This window comes from Setaria viridis, chromosome 7, assembly GCF_005286985.2.
Source record: "Setaria viridis chromosome 7, Setaria_viridis_v4.0, whole genome shotgun sequence".
Lineage (NCBI taxonomy): Eukaryota > Viridiplantae > Streptophyta > Magnoliopsida > Poales > Poaceae > Setaria > Setaria viridis.
This window is the reverse complement of record NC_048269.2, coordinates 4,465,018-4,476,999: the sequence shown is the minus strand read 5'-3', so window position 1 is coordinate 4,476,999 and position 11,982 is coordinate 4,465,018.

The following is an 11,982-nucleotide window of genomic DNA, read 5'->3' as shown; positions in this document are numbered from 1 at the left end:
TCTCACCTGTGCACCCTCGCTTCTAGCGCCGTTCCCCCTGTCACATCCATCATATCCGCCGCACGACGACGCCCGCCTCCGCCAAATCTCCACCACCGGCAAAACCGCGCCTGCGCCGCCCTGCCTCTGGTGCCCAATGGCCGACGGTGTCATCCCCGAAGTCCTGCTCTGCCGCCCAGCTGCTCAATCGCCGCCCCGGCAGGGCACTCCATCGTTTCTTCCCGGTCTTCGTGCTACTCCAGCTCTCTCTCTTCCCGCACAGCTATAAAAGGGAACGCCAGAGTCCCGCCGGAGTCCCCTTCGCCATCGCTGCCCTTCCGCCTTGTTTCCCTATTTTGTGCTCAAGTGCTACCGCCTAAGTTCCTAAGGAACTCTTCTCTCCGCTCCACGCCCGCCCTTTCCAATCCACCCAGCCGCTTGCTCCTCCGTGCTGCGCAAGAGCTTGCTTGTTTCCACAAGAAGCTCCGCCGCCGCCGCCGGAGCACCGCCGGACCCCGCCGCTGTCCCAGTCTTAGCGCTTCCACCCAAGTCTGCTCCTTCCGACCCCAAGCTCCACCTGTGAACCAAGGGTAAGCTGCCGACCCTTGTCCGCCTCGTCCGACCCTGTCCGTCCGCCCGACCCCTTTTCTCCGCCCCGCCCGAGGGCTCGGCTGTATCCTTTTTCCTTGAACCGAGGGTATATGTGTAAAACTTAGGGACTTTTCAGCATTTAGTCTAAGGACCCCTAGCACATCTATTCCTCTAGATTAAGGGTCTGATCATAAGTTCCTTCCCATCCGACCTTATATCTTGATCTCCACCAACTCAAGCAAACCTCCCCACCCTCCCGTAACTTGCCGCAAGTTTCTGGGCTCAAACTTGCAAGTGTTGCTGTTGAAATAACTGTCTAAATGCTAACCAATGCATTGCATTCGTGTAGAGCTGCGTCTCGCCGACGGCTTCTACGAGCTGCACCCGGCGCCAGAAGACGAAGGTGTGGTCGAGCTCCTACCTCCAGAACCCGAAGCCGCCCAAGCAGAAGAGCAGCTTCCCTCCTCCTTGTTCGAAGGCAAGCCCCGGATGCATGAATCCCCCTATGTTTTACCAAACTTGCACATGCCTTCTTTATCATGCTTATGCATTTACGTATAGGAGTTGTTTGGAACCATAGATTCATGACTTAGATCCCTTGATCTGTTCACTAGCTGTTGGACTGAGTAGATGCCTTGCATAAATAGGAAACGGTAAGAGCCGAGTGATTTCCTGTCACTCGCGAGTTGTAGGAGTTGGTTGTTCCTCTTCTGTGACAACTATAAGGATGATGGACAGGCAAGGTGTTGGGTAACTTTTTGGTGGTTGGCTAATCGCCCCGTCCATCTATGAAACTTGTTAAGGCCCGACAGTGGTGGTGTTCGTGATCAAGTGTTTGAAAGTACTAATCTCATACCTAGTATGGGATGGGGAAGCCTAGTACCTGATTGAACTAGGGCGTGGCTTATACCCCTGCTGTCCCTGAAACGAGGTTCCCATGGTGCATCATGTGGGTGCAAGTGTGGTCACAGTACGGTAGAGGCCGGGACTGTGGAGCATTGCATGCCAAGGGAAGTTTGGACCTGATACGTGCCTGGGAATTGATGGGGACGGCCGACATAGGAAGCGACCCTTGTGGTGCGCAGATGTCGTGAGATTAGGTTCGCCATGCATGGTTAAGAAACTCGAATCGATTCATCTGCCTCTCATAGTTTGAGACTGCTTGATCGCTATGTCACCCTGAGTAATAAAGGAATCTGATGATGACATGGTCTTGATGATGATGTATATACCTTTGGTTGGTTCTATGTTTGCTTAGAATAGGTTGCAAACTTAGACCGGATAATGATTTTAGAACCTGAGCTAAAACTTGAAAGTAGGAATACACCTAGCGCTTTTGGCAAACAAACCCCTCAGCCTAAAAGCCTTGCATGTCTAGAAGTGGTGGAGTAGCGTACTCCCTGTCGGTTAAGTCTTGTTGAGCTTAGTAGCTCAGCCTTGTTGTGGCTCTTCTTTTTCAGGTGAAGTTGCTGCCTCTGAGCCCTCCTCTGTTGGCACTTGGCCGCCCCAACTCCCTCCGGGTTGGACGGTTGAGTGGGATCCCTCCTCGGACAGCGAGGAGAGGGATCACTGATGTCCCGGTTGGCGTCACCAGGGATGTCCGACCCCGACGAAGTAGCTTCCACTTGTTGTTTCACCTTCTGTTGTTTTCTTCTACAACCTTGTAAACTCTGATGTTGTTTTATGGCCAAACTAAATGGCTAATTTGTTTACTCAGTGGACTTGTTGTATTCTCTGGAACCGCTCACCTTCGCGTGAGTTTGCTATTCGGTCCTGTTCAAGTGGTTAAATCGGATGAAATCCGACGGCACTTCATGTTTACTTGGTTAAGGCATGAGTGTCGCATATCAGGCGGCTTAATTATGTTTAATCAAACAAATCCGAAGTGGATCCGCCACAGCAACCCTTTGTGGTGTGCGGATGTCGTGAGATTAGGTTCACCATGCATGGTTAAGAAACTCGAATCGATTCGTCTGCCTCTCACAGTTTGAGACTGCTTGATCGCTATGCTACACTGAGTAAAGATGGAACATGATGATGATATGAACTTGATGCTTGTTCTATATATATTGTTTGGAAACTATGGTTGTTTAGCATAAGTTGCAAATATAGACTGGTTAATGAACTTAGAACCAGAGCTAAAATATTGAAAGTAAGGACCTACTGTAGTTGCTTTTGGCAAAACAAACCCCTCAGCCAAAGAGCCTTTCATGTCTAGAAGTTGGTGGAGTAGTTTTCCCACCGGTCAGTTAAGTTTTGTTGAGCTTAGTAGCTCAGCCTTGTTTGTGGCATAACTTTTAGGTGAGGTTGAAGCTTCCGAGTTTGCAGCATGTGACACTTGGCCTCCCCAGCTCCCGCCCGGGTGGACGATCGAGTGGGAGCCCTCCTCGGACAGCGAGGAGAGGGATCACTGATGTCCTGATCAGCCTCATCAGGGACATCCGACCCGGCGCTAGCTTCTGCGATTTATCTTTCCGCTACTTTTGAACTTTGTTAAAACTCTGATTTTTGAACCAGTATTGTAATAAAATTTGTACTTGGTTAAGTGGATGATCTTTTGTATTCTCTGGAACCACTCACCTTCGTGTGAGCTATGCTAACTCGGTCCTGTAAAGTGATTTTATCGGATGAAATCCGACGAATCGTCGAATTAACTTGATTAAAGCATATGATCGAGTGTTAGGCGACATAAATGTGCTTTAGCTAAGTTAATCCGAGGAGTTCCACCACACAGCCCCATGCAACAAGTCTTCTCGGCTTCAAAGAAACTCAACCCCATGGAACTCGAGATCCTTGAAAACAAGTCAGGCTCATCGAAAGTAAAACCAGCAAGCGAAAAAAACTTCAAAACCATCGATCTCCAGACTGGTGACTTATCCAAGACAGCCCTGATTGGAACAGGGCTAAATCCTAAATAGGAAAGCGCGCTCGTCAGCTTTCTTCGGGCTAACCATGACATCTTTGCTTGAAAGCTAGCTGACATGCCCGATGTGCCCAAGGAGCTGATTGAGCACTCACTAAACGTTGACCCCAAAGCCATCCCAAAAAGACAACGATTTTGACAGTTCGCTCAGGACAGAAGACATGCAATCGAAAAAGGGCTAGCCAAACTACTCGCGGCACGGTTTATCAAAGAGGTTTTTCATCCTGATTGGCTAGCTAATCCTGTACTCGTTCGCAAGAAGAATAATGAGTGGAGGATGTGCGTCGACTACACAGACCTCAATAAACATTGCCCAAAAGATCCCTTCGGACTACCCAAGATCGACCAAGTAGTTGACTCCACAGCTGGGTGCGCTTTGCTCTATTTTCTTGATTGCTACTCACGCTATCACCAAATAGCCCTCAAAGAAGAAGATCAAGCCAAAACAGCTTTCATCACCTCGTTTGGTGCATTTTGCTACAGAACAATGTCTTTTGGACTAAAAAATGCAGGGGCAACCTATCAATGCGCCATCCAGATGTGTTTCAAGAAACAACTACACCACAACATAGAAGCTTATGTAGACGACATAGTCGTCAAAACAAGAGACCCGGATGATCTAATCGTCGATTTAGAAGAAACTTTCTCAAGTCTATGAGCATTCTAGTGGAAACTCAACCCTACCAAATGCAGTTTTGGTGTATCTTCCGGAAAATTACTTGGATTCATCATTAGCCACCGTGGCATTGAGGCCAACCCGGAAAAAATATCTGCCATCACAAATATGCAAGCCCTAGCTGGCATCAAGGATGTACAGAAGCTTACAGGTTGCATGGTAGCCCTTAATCGATTCATCTCAAGACTTGGAGAACGCGGATTACCCTTCTTTAAGCTACTCAAACGAAGGGACAAGTTTCAGTGGATGGAGGAGGCCAACAAAGCCTTAACACAGCTCAAGGACTTCTTGTCAAAACCACCAACCCTCACAGCTCCATCTCCAGAAGAAGACTTGCTCCTATACATAGCTGCCACTACTCATGTCATCAACACAGCGATAGTAGTCACAGGCCATGTCTAAAAAGTCCAAAGGCCTATCTATTTCATCAGTGAAGTACTCTTGGAATCTAAAACTCGGTACCCACTGGTGCAGAAGCTACTTTATGCAATCCTTCTTACCTCACGGAAGCTACGGCATTACTTCCAAGAACACACCATATCCGTCATCACCGACTTCCCCCTTGGTGAAATCCTTCACAACAGGGACGCCACAGGAAGAATCTCCAAATGGGCAGTTGAACTCGGAGCCCTATCTCCGGACTTCAAACCTACAACAGCCATGAAATCCCAAGCCCTGGTGGACTTCATGGTAGAGTGGAGAGAAAACCAAGTACGAACACCAGTTGAAAGACCGAAACATTAGATTATGTACTTCAATGGCTCCCTCAAGCTTGAAGGCACCGGTGCAGGACTACTCCTAATCTCTCCAAAGGGTGAACAACTCAAGTACATTCTCCAAATCTTTTGGGAAGTTTCAAACAACGAAGCCGAGTACGAGGCACTACTACATGGTCTTCGTCTCGCAATATCACTTGGAATCAAACGACTACCGGTACATGGTGACTCACTAGTTGTCATTAACCAAGTCAATGATGATTGGGATCGCAATAAGGAAAACATGGACGCCTACTGTAAGGAAGTCTGCAAGCTAGAAAACAAGTTTTCAGGCCTAGAATTCCATCATGTCATTCGCGACAGCAACGTCGCCGCTGATGTGTTATCAAAAATAGGCTCAACACATGCAGAAGTTCCAGCAGGGATTTTCGTATACGAGCTTCGCAAACCCTCCATACTAGAACAAGTTACTCCAGCAACTATTAATACCAAACCTCTAGATCCCAACTGCGAGGACATGATGATTGATGTCGACTGGAGATCTCCATTCATCGACTACATCAAAGAACAGAAGCTACCATCTGACAAAAACCAAGCCGAACAAGTCTCACGACGAGGAAAGAACTATGTTCTAGTCGGAGACAAGCTTTACAGAAGGAGCGCATCCTCAGGGATACTCATGAAATGTGTCACCCAAGAAGACGGTCAAGAAATCTTGGAAGAAATACTCAGAGGAATCTGTGGTAACCATGCCTCTTCATGAACAATCATAGGCAAAGCCTTCAGAGCAGGTTTCTACTGGCCCATGGCATTGGCCGATGCAAAACAACTAGTTTGCAGATGCTAAGGCTACCAGTTCTTCACTAAGCAACAGCATGTCCCTGCCTACAAGCTCATCACAATACCCCCAACATGGCCTTTCGCTTGCTAGGGGCTTGATATGATAGGACTACAACCGCTTGCGCCAGGAGGGTTCAATCGAGTACTTGTAGCCATCGACAACTTCACCAAGTGGATTGAAGTCAAACCCATCACTTGCCCCAAGGCAGATCGAGTCCTCAACTTCCTGGACAAAATTGTACATCGCTACGGCTTCCCCAACAGAATCATCACCGACCTAGGATCCAACTTTAACCATAACTTATGAGAATACTGCGAGAACAGCGGAATTGACATATGATAAATCTCTGTTGCTCACCTAAGGGCCAACGACCAAGTCGAGCGTGCCAACGGTATGTTACTCGAAGCTCTCAAAAAGAGGTTGCACGACATCGGCAACACAAAAGGAGGCAAATGGTCAAAGAACTACCCAACGTTCTTTGGGGACTACGTACATAGCCATGCAAAGCCACTGGGCACTCTCCCTACTTTCTCGTATATGGGTTAGAAGCCATCCTCCTTGCAAACGTCATGTGGCAGTCTCCTACAGTTGAGCAATACAACGAAGGCATATCAGAAGAAACAAGATGCCTGGACCTCGACAGTTTGGAAGAAACAAGATGTGCAGCGCTGGTTCAGTTTGCTAGATATCTCGACGGACTACGACGCTACCATGACCGTAATGTCAAAGAGTGTTCCTTCAACATGGGTGACTTGGTCCTTAAATGCATCCAAGACACATCAGGGCTGCACAAACTCAACTCGCCATGGGAAGGTCTATAACGCCCGTAAAATTTACCAACTCAAATCACTCGCTAAAAATTTATTTCAAAAATTTTTCCGACCAACGAGCTCCCAAGAAATCTTTTCCCTCCCGCCGGCCCCGCCGTCTTGGCATCCGACGTCGTCAACCCTCTTTTTCCGTTCCCCGTAAATTTCACCGTGTGCCCATCAAATCCATCACGCGTGCCGGTCAAATCCCGCAATTTCCACCGTCTCCCTTCCTTTTCTTTTTCCTTCTTCCTTTTCCCCTCCTTTTCCCCCCTTTTCTTTTCTTCTTTTCCCTTCTCCTTCTTCCTTCTCTTCTTCCTCCTTCCTTCTTCCTCCTTCCTCTCTCTCCTTTCATTTTTTTTCCCGCATCCCCTTTTCCTCCTGGCGCCAGGCGCCCGACACCACTTGCATGGCGCCATCTGCCTGTGCCCCCTTCGCACCCGGCCACCTGCCACCAAGGTGCCCCGCACGCGCACCGGGCCCACATGCGCCGGGCCCGCGCCGCGACGGGCCGCGTGCCTGGCCGCGCAACGCGCCCGACCCCGCTCGCGCGCGCGCCTCGCCACCCGTCGGGGCTCCACACCTCCCCCTGCCCTCCCCCACCGTCGGGGCTCGCCGCCGGCAAGGCCCGGCCGGCCGACCGGCCACCACCGAGCCACCCCCCATTCTCCCTGTGCAACTCAGGGAAGAAAAGATGAACTTCCTCCTTTCCGATCTAACCCCCTAAAATCCTCTATTTGCGAAATAACCCTTCCACCTCTCTCAAAGAAGTTTCACAAATATACCCTTCCACCTTCCAGAAATAATTACAAATAGGTCCCTGGTTCTCGCAGTTTAGTCTTAAAACCTTGTTTTAAGCCCCTAACACTCATTTAACTCGTCATTTCATGTGCCAAACTTCCTCCAATTGATCCCAAATTCGACCACGGCCTCCTCTCATATATTTCCGCCGAGGCATATCCAAATTTCATGAAAATACCCCTTCCACCTATTTTCCATTCGCATTCTCTGTTCGGAGCTCAACGGGTAAAACCTTTTTCCTTTTTATTTATTGTGTGCTCATTTGTGTGTGCCGTAGATCACGGAGTACCCGAGGAGGAGCACGAGGAGGAACTCGACTGCAAGCCCAAGCCTGAGGACCAGTACCGCGAGCAGGAGCTCCCGGAGGGCTTTGAGAACGGCAAGTCCAAACTCACACTTTGATGCATATTTAATACCTAGTTTTTCAAACATAACCTATCGGCCTGTTTTATAAGATGCATATTGTTTTATTGTAAGACAGGGTTGGATAGCCACCCCTTGATTGATTATGATTATTCCTTGTTGTCCTATATTTATCTCTAAATATGATTTGCTCTGTTTAGATGATAACCATTGCTAGAATGCTTAGGAACTCATTACTCAACTCAATCATGACTACAATGGTTTATTTAGAGAATAAATGTGTTAGTGTTTTCAAATGAGAAATGTGTTAGTGTAGGATCAGCCCCATTTAATGTTTTGGTTACTAAAGAAAATCCCTTGCGAAAAATCTTTGAAAATGAACCCCTGCATGTGTCAAAAATCTAGCTTCATTGCAAATGAACCTTAACCTTATCCTTGCCATATCCTGTGCATATTCTTGTTGTATCCTCCTCCGTGGATGGGGTTGGATTTGTGGAGTACTTTTGTATTCACCCCTGTTTTGTTGCTTTAGAGGAGGACCCGGACTACGTCGCCGAGGATCTCGAGTAGGAGGTTGTGTCTGCACCCAACGCTGCCTGTGGTGTTGGCCCTTTTGCAGGATGCTTCCGCTGACGCATAGTTCTGATTGCAGCCCGGAGTCTGACTGGACTGCAACTTGGATTCTTATTGTTATCGCTTTAGTTTTACTTTGGGTGTGGCTTGCCCGCCCGCTCCTTCAGGAGCTGTACGGTTTCTGAACTATCTGTTGAATAAATGTGTTATCAGCCTCCTGGGACTGATAATTGGATCACATTTAGTCTCTACTTATGTGGGGACGCTTCAGGTGGTATCAGAGCCGTCGTTGTCCATCGGACGCAATGATTAGGACCGGAAGAGCCTTTTTGACCAAAATAAATGATTTACAAAATTTCTTGCTCCCTCTGCTCAATTGCAAAACTGATTTACACCCGATTCTTTCCAGATGGTCGAAGAAGGATGGGTCAACAGCCATTGCCTGGAGGAACCCGGTTTTCCCAGGTTGTTGTTCGCCTGCATGGGCCACCTCGGGATTTATGAGCGCCCGGAGTACACTAGCCGGGAGTATGAAGACCGTGGGACCCTCCGGTGTGAGATGACCATCTACGTTGGTAGGAGCAGTCGCTACCCCGACATTCAGCCTTGGAACATGTCTGCCACTGGTTTCCGACAGAAAGACACTTACCAGGTGGCAGCTCGGAAAGCTCTGCGCTATCTGTGCCAGATTTATGAGAGGCACATTAGCCGCACACCGATGAGATTTTACCCGCCCGTCAAGAAGAACCGCCTGGTTTGGCTGACCCGAGTGAGGACTTTGGAAGGACGTGGATAGCGTGAGGACAACCCCGCCGTGCTCCACATGGCTGCCTATCTCCTCACTTTGGATGAGCTCTACGATGAGCAGACCGCACATTTGAAGCAGCAGATTCGCAGAGCCGAGGACGTAGAGGTTATGGTGAGGAGGCTCCAGGTGAGATTGGCAGCAGCTGAGGCACGAGCCGCGGCTGCCCAAAGCAACGAGGTTGTTGCCATTGAGGCCCTCAAGGAGGCCGAGGATCGACACTCTTGGGCATTAAAGGAGATCTATCACACGAACCGCACAAGAAAGAAGATGCAGCTCGTGGAGGATGACGAGGCCCCAGTCTTGGATGGAGTCCCTGTTGTCCAGGGGTCCAGAAAGCGGAAGAGCCCTGATGCACCACCAGCACCACCTCCTTCGATAAGGGACTCTGAGGTGGCCAATGGAGAAGCATCGGAGCCCCCTCCCGCAGGTGGGACCCTAAAGGATGAGATGCTGGCCCTCCTTATTCCGCCAGAAGACCACTCTGTTCAGGGTGAAGATTCGTCCCGCGAGTAGAATGCCCCACCTAGAGTTGTACCCAAGAAGCCGTCCCGAGTCTAGACTTGTACCCCCCAGTTGTTTTGTTGTACCAGCCATGTAGTGCGTGTTTTGGCCTCACCCGAAGTGTTGTAACCGCCCCGGCAAAATTAATAAAACCATTTGAGCTTGTTGTTTGTTAGTCTGTGTGCTTGTCGACAGGAGGTGGATTCTATCTTTTTGAAAATCCGAACTAATTAACTAAACATCACTTTAAAATCCAAATTCAAGTCTCATGAAAGTTCACTCAATCTGCAGATGCCTCCCAAGCGTGCTACCAGGACCTCCCCGAGTCAAGCACGTGCCACCCCTAGTGCAGAAAGACAGCTGGAAAGGCAAGAACCCCCACCAGCGGTGCACCATGAGGAGCAGGAAGTGAATTAGCCTGAGGGCAGGGGAGAAAGTCAAGTGGGAACAAAGCAGCCACCGCCCCCACCGGTTATTAATCTAGTACAAGTAATGAACAACCAGACCCTTCTGCTGCAAGCCTTGGCCAATGCCATCACTCGCCAAAGGCCCCGCGGACAGGGCATGAATGAGAAGCTGACAGACTTTCTCCGGACCAAGCCACCCACTTTTGGCGGGTCCATCAACCCTCTGGATGAAGATGACTGGTTGCGGGTCATCCAGAGGAAGCTAGAGCCATTTGGCTGTGAGAGCAGGGACAAGGTTCTCCTGGCTGCCCATCAACTTACTCGGACTGCTCTAGCTTGGTGGGAGAACTACTGCACTGCCGCCCAGGATGCCTCCACTATCACCTGGGATGAGTTCATGACTGAATTCTGCCGCTACCACATTCCTGTGGCCACCATGAAGCGCAAGGCGGATGAGTTCTGTGAACTGCGCCAAGGCAGCAAGTCTGTGGAAGAATTCACCTATCAGTTCATGGAGCTGGCCCGCTATGCTCCAGAAGAAGTAGACAAGGATGAGAAGAAACAGGACATGTTCAAGAAGGGTTTGAGCGTAAAACTAAGGACCCTGCTTACTCCTCAGATCTACCCTGATTTCAACACTCTGATGAACATGGCCATCCTGACTGAGAGGGCCAAAGTAGATGAACAGAGGGACAACAAGCGTCGGTTCCTGGAAAGCAAGGCCCACCAGCAGGACAGGTTCCAGAAATCGAGGAGCTTTGGTCACCCAATGCCCAGGTCCCAAGCTCCCATGCAGTACCGGACCCAGTCTCAAGCTTCCAGTTCCCATCAGCCCAATGCCCCATTCAAAAGCCAGAACCCTATCAAGGCCCCACAGAACAGTGCCAGTCAAGTCACCAACAACAACAGGGCATGCTTCAACTGTCGTGAGCCAGGGCATTTCATCGCCAACTGCCCCTACGCCAACAAGCCAGCCGCATCAGCCTTCTCCAACGCAGTAACTGGGCCAAGGGCAGCAGTGTCAGGAGCCAACCGTGTTCCAGTCCGTAGCAACAACAACCCCGGCAACAACAACAATAGCCAGCAGATGAGGCCACCCCAGCAGTCATTCGGATGAGCCCGCGTCAACCACATCAGCGCGCAAGAGGCTCAAGAAGCTCAGGGCATGGTACTCGGTGAGTTTCTAGTCAGCTCAGTCCTTGTAACAATACTCTTCGATTCTGGAGCATCCCATTCATTTATATCATCAAGCTTTGTGGATAAGCACCACATACCTACAGTACTACTAGAGTTACCCCTATTAACCCGGACGCCAAGAGTCGACATCCAGTGTCGACTAGGTTGTTCCTGGGTAAGGATCAATTTAAGTGGGGTAGAATTCTTAGCTGACTTAGTAGTACTCGAGTCTAAGGGGATAGATGTGATCCTTGGAATGGATTGGTTAAGCCTGCATGATGGTCACATAGGGTGTGCAGATAAGGTAGTACGCCTGGTTAATCAGGACGGTGTACAAGTGACCTGTCACACTCGGGGAAGTGGACCCGACCCAATGGTTTTTAGCATGGAGGACAAGGCCATAGAAGGAGTCCCGGTAGTGAGTGAATACCCTGATATCTTTCCTGAAGAACTACTTGGAATGCCCCCAGACAGGGATATAGAGTTTGTAATCGACCTTATCCCTAGAACCTCCCATATAGCCAAGAGACCCTATAGAATGGCAGCATTTGAGTTGGCAGAGCTGAAGAAACAGTTAGGTGAACTTCAACAGAGTGGCTTTATCAGACCTAGCTCATCCCCGTGGGGAGCCCCAATGCTCTTTGTCAAGAAGAAAGACAGGAGCATAAGGATGTGCATGGATTATCGCGCATTGAATGAAGTCAACATCAAGAATAAGTATCCCCTCCCCAGAATAGATGACCTATTTGACCAGTTGAAAGGAGCCAAGTATTTCTCCAAAATAGATTTGAGGTCAGGATACCATCAGCTCAAGATCA